The 5,807-nt window shown below is 30.5% G+C and overlaps 1 long non-coding RNA gene across 1 annotated transcript; it reads left to right on the forward strand.

Moving 5' to 3' along the window:
* Positions 1-4,460: 4,460 nt before the first annotated feature.
* Positions 4,461-4,959, forward strand: LOC112588911 (uncharacterized). The gene is made up of 3 exons (XR_003113118.1): positions 4,461-4,514; positions 4,596-4,694; positions 4,901-4,959. It is a non-coding gene; the product is annotated as an uncharacterized LOC112588911 (long non-coding RNA).
* Positions 4,960-5,807: the final 848 nt, after the last annotated feature.

A 5,807-nucleotide genomic window follows, 5' to 3' on the forward strand; every position in this document is an offset into this window, starting at 1 on the left:
TTCTCATCGTCAGTAACAATTCGATGCAGGAAACTCTTTCTTTCATGCCGCAAAAGCAAAATTTCGGAAGTGGCTCTTCGATTTTCCATCTGTCTCTCAATCAACTCATGCGGCACGCATTCTCCTTCCTTTTGAATTTTTCCCATGGCATGTAAACGTTTGGAAATACCTTGGCGAGTCATGTTTAATGCCTCTGCAAGTTGATCATGTGTTTGCGTATCATCTTCATCCAATAACGCTTGCAGATCGGCATCCTCAATTGTTTTGGTCTTCCGGAGCGCTCCTTGTCCTCAGTATCGAAATCGCCACTTCTGAAGCCAATCTTTAAACCAAGCCAATTCTTTAAACCAATCTCCACAGGTAGTTTTCGATAGTGCATGTTCGCATTAGGTCTCCTCAAGCAAACGACGTGCTTCAGCTGCACTTTTTTTCAAGTCAAAGTAGAAAAGCAAAGCTTCCCGCAAATGTTGTTTATTTGGCACAAAACTCGACATCTTCGTTGTTAGAAAAATATTTTTGCGTTGCTGTTGTATTGGTATTACGACTGGTTATTGTTAACAGATGTCCAAGCTATAAAAAACACAACTTCAGACATGTATGTCGACTACATGTGTCGTTAGCGCCATCCATGTGTGAAACCCGGAAACTTAGTTGCGCACCTAGTATTTTTGTAGCTTGTTTTATAGATTATTAAAAATAAATACGGTTTTTGGTGAAGTAGCATTTCTACATATTTACTAATAATAAAAAGTACTTAGCGTTACAATTGACATGCACATATTATATGATATATGTAATTTTGTCGTATGTTTTAGCATTTTGCCACGTTTCAAGGGAATACGATACATAATATCTGTTGAATATCTTCTGAATATACAGTGTATTAAGTAAGTATTTGTTAAATGGACATATTTTTATGTTACAAATATAATTATTCTCAGTATTAATATATTGTAGTATTCACAGAAAAAACATAATAATGTCAAAAAGTTTTCAACACTTATCAAACAGACGAAAGAATCTACTTATTAGACGTGAATTAAACTATTATGGCCATTGCAATGTAGCAGAATTACCAAAATCAGATACAATATGTAATGTGGTGAAAGATAAAGAAATTAGTTTAGAAATTGTTGATGATATATCCAATGAAGTAAATAATGTATTGAACAATACTTTGAGCGATTATTTTGATGAAATGAATGATTCGATTGTCAAGTTACAATATGATACAGAAAGTACCATTGAGATGCAAAATAATATGTCAGAAGTAAATGATATTTCTGATCGTACTGATATGCCTAATTTACGGGAAGATATAAAAAAATTAATTATAGAACGAAACATTTCGCACAATACTGCAAACGAGTTACTTGCAATTTTAAGGAAGCATGGTCACGCAGAATTACCAAATGACGTAAGAATATTACTGCAGACATCACGAAATGCAACCGTAAATATTACACATATGTGTGGTGGCCGCTATATTCGTTTTGGGTTGCTCTCTGGTCTCAAGCGTTCCTTAAATATATATTCCAAATTTATTAAAGAAAATGAAATAAAATTAAATATTAATATAGATGGACTACCAATTGCAAAAAGTTCAGGTAGTCAGTTTTGGCCTATTATGGCGTCTATAAAAAATATTAATATTTATACATTACCATTTGTCATTGGTATTTATCATGGAATGCATAACTCTACTGATGCTAATGAATTTTTATTAAAGTTTGTTAATGAATTTATCTTCCTGTCTGAAACAGGTATAATTGTTTCCGACAAGAGATATACAGTTACTCTGAATGCTGTATTGTGCGATGCTTCCGCAAAATCGTTTATTACCTTTACAAAAGGACATACTGGTTATTTCTCATGTTCGAAATATACACAGGAAGGAGATTTCATATGAAATAGAGTTGTATTCCCAGAAACTGTCAATAGTTTACGTACAGATGATACATTCAGAAACAGGAGTCAAATTGAACATCACACGGGTGATTCGATCTTAGAACGACTTTCTATTGACATGGTGTCCCAAGTACCACTTGACTACATGCATCTATAATAGTTTGTTTAGGCGTTGTAAAAAGGTTGCTCCAGTTATTGATAAGAGGACATAAAGATATTAGATTATCTGCAGAAAATGTAAAATCTATTTCACAAAATTTAATTGCAATAAAGTCATGCATTACATCTGAATTTGCACGAAAACCAAGAAGTTTAGATGATATTGACAAATGGAAAGCGACAGAATTTCGTCAATTTTTACTGTATAGTGGAATTGTTGTGATGCGTTCAGTATTATCTCCAATTTGTTACAGTCACTTCCTTTCTCTTAGTGTTGCCATTAGAATATTGATTGATGAGCAGCTATGTATAAAATTAAACGCTTATGCAAACTCATTATTATTATGGTTTGTTTCTAATTTTGGAAATATTTATGGCAACGAATATATTTCTTATAATGTGCATAATCTTCTTCACCTTGCGAATGACGTACAAAGATTTGGTTCTTTAGATAACTTTAGTTGTTTTAAATATGAAAATCATATGCAAAAACTGAAAAAGAACTTACATCAATCGGAAGCACCTTTAGAAGAGTTATCAAATCGTTTATATAAAGAATCCCAGCTTCCAGTTGTATCATATGTAATAGAACAATATCCAATTGTTGTGTATAAAAAAGTAACGAAATATCTCATTTACAATATAAAACTTTTAAGACTTCAGAAAACGAAATCGATAACTGTGCTTTACTTTCTGATAACTCTTTATTTTTTATTTTAAAGATATTAGAAGAAAATAATATTTTATATATTCACACACAACGTTTTACAAACCCAGAATCTGTTTTTATAGCTCACTGTCCCTCACAATCACTTGGTATATTTTTAATATCAAACATTACAAATTCGGACATTATAACAGTTCCAGTAACACAAATTAAAAGAAAATGCTTAAAAATTAAAAACTTACACGAAGTAGGTCAATATAATTATTTCAATGTTACTTAATAACAATTAGATACTATAAAGCTTTACAACATTTTTAAACATTAAATGATAAAGTAATTATATATTTTGAGAGTAAGAATGAAACCTATGTTCCTTTCATCTGAATGTTAAGTATTATAACATGAAAACTTACATATGTTGGAATTCGTATTCAACAATTACTATTATACATTTACTACTATACATTTGCAAGGTTAGTAATATAATATAAATAATATAAACGCTTCTTTCGTGTAAATGTAATATCATTTTCTTTATGCTGTATTTGACTTTCTGCATTCTAAAAATAATTATTATTATCTAGATAGCATAAATCTCCAAGGGATATCCTTAAAATGTCTAGACATTCTAAGAACATCCTTAAGACGTTCCTTGGAAATTTGTGTTGTGTGGGTAACTAATATTGTAGTTATATGGCTGACTCTGCATATACAGATTGAAACGTCGTATGTTTTTTACATCAGATTGGAAGGTAATGGCTTCTGACAAAAATTATGCAGTAGTAAAATTTTTGTCCGATTCAACATTTTCGGAGATTCCAACAACATAGTTTTGTGAATATGGCGGCATTGAACATTGTTGGTGGTCGCCTCGAATAACAAATAGTGCAACCTTAATATCAAAGTGTGCACATCCAAATTATGATACATGGTCTCGACATAAAGTGGACATAATAAAATATTGCGGTATGTATTTCCATTAATCTCTCCTGAATTTTTATCATTTGGAATGAATTTTGTACATTATAGCATAAGAAATATATTGTTGGAAATTATTAAATACATGTGCTCGCAGACTAATATGTGCTGTAATTTTTTTACAATCTCAATTATGAAAAGATATAAAATATTAGTCACAATATGCAACAGCTTTAAAATGAATATAGCTTAGATTTTTAATCAAAGTTCATTACTAATTCCATTTAAATTATATTTTAAATACGCATTGAATATGTATTAAACACAAAAATACACTTTAATAATAATCGTAATATTTTATATTTTAAAGTTATCATTAACTCCACGAATGAAAAACAATCATGCCTTGAACCCTGTAGGGTTAATTTTACTCTGAACACTATCTATCTACAAATATATCATTTAAATAAAAATACAACGTCACAACTTCTAACTGCATGAAACGGCAATTTCCGTATAATATTTCTTAAAAAATTATTAAAGTTTAGATTTTGCTGGGATATGTCATATCCCACCTAATACACCAAGGGTTAATATTATGCTTCCTTTTATATTTCTATACGTTATTTCTTTATTGTGATATTATCTTTCATATATACAACAAATCTGAATGCTATATTTCTTGTTCTTACTATAGCGTCTCTAGAATCAGCACGAAAGTGTGCAGCAGATTCGACTTATGAAACGACTGACGTTGAACGATTCGGGCGTGGGAAAAGACAACATGTTTTATATAACTCTTATGGAAGCGATGAAGAAGAAGAAACAATAGATCATATTGAACCACGAAAAATTCTGAAGAGTAAAATATCACAAAAATACTATATATTTCTATCCTTCAATTTTATTACAATTTCACATTTTTATACTGTATTGTTTACAGAGAAATAGACTTGCACGGGTACTATTTCATCATTACCACCATGTCCTTCCAATTTGGAATTAAACGAATTTTATAACATTGTACCAGTTACTGATACAAGTAATAATTATGTAACTTTACAAAATGATATTTTATTATATAACATTAAGCAAATATAGTAATTATATTATGTGTGTTGTGTATGTGTGTGTGTGTGTGCGCGCGCGCGTGTGTTCGTGTGTGTGTGTGTGTGTGTGTGTGTGTGTGTGTGTGTAATAATTATATTTTTAATTTATCAATATAATATAATAGTCATATATTTTCAGACGAAATAAATGACCCATTGCTCACGAGACCTGAGGAAAGGCAAAGCTCGAATATCCCGATAATATTACAAGATACATGCATTACAAATTAGTATAGATTGCAAATTAGTGTAGATTAACTGTGCAATAACTAGGTTATAATATTGCAGAATATACATTACCTACCAATACATTACCTACCAATATACAAGAGAATTTTAATGTGAGAGGTAAACAATTACTTTCAGATGTATACAATTTATTAGATATATTATAAATTACTATTATGTATGTATAATATTGTTAACTGTATTGCAGAAAGTTGAAAGCAGATGTTACGTATGCAAGCTGTATCGAATATCATGTTGCGAGAAATGAAGCAGCGACTAATTAAAATAGAAGGTATCATTAAACGCCGTGCACAAAGTCCTTTGGGAGGGATTGATAACGGTCTTATTTCACCAGTTTTACCACTGGAGACAATAGAAGCCATAAAAGATTTCTATTCATTGTTAAAAATGTCAGAGGAACCAGTCCAACAATTTGTAAGCTTTAAACTTTTTTTATCTATACATCTTATCTTATAATATTTAATATTGTGTTATGATTTATTATGCATATATCTATTATGTATATATATATACATATATATATATATATATATATATATATTGTTACGTCTCAGCTCCTATTTTTCCCCCCTTTTTCTTATCTCTCTTTTTTATCCTTATCGAGCGGTACATCTTGCAATCTAAACTTCCGGTTCTTCCCTCCTTCGTTCGATATGGACTAGGATTATATTATGTTGACATTCGTAACGGCAACCTGTAATTGTGACTAGCATTTTATTTTAAGTTAATGCGTTAGCTTTAATGCCTTTTACTATTCCTTTGTATATGGAAAACCTTGTGTTAAATTTCCGACACCG

Source organism: Harpegnathos saltator, unplaced genomic scaffold, assembly GCF_003227715.2.
Source record: "Harpegnathos saltator strain DR-91 unplaced genomic scaffold, Hsal_v8.6 scaffold107, whole genome shotgun sequence".
Taxonomy (NCBI): Eukaryota; Metazoa; Arthropoda; class Insecta; order Hymenoptera; family Formicidae; genus Harpegnathos; species Harpegnathos saltator.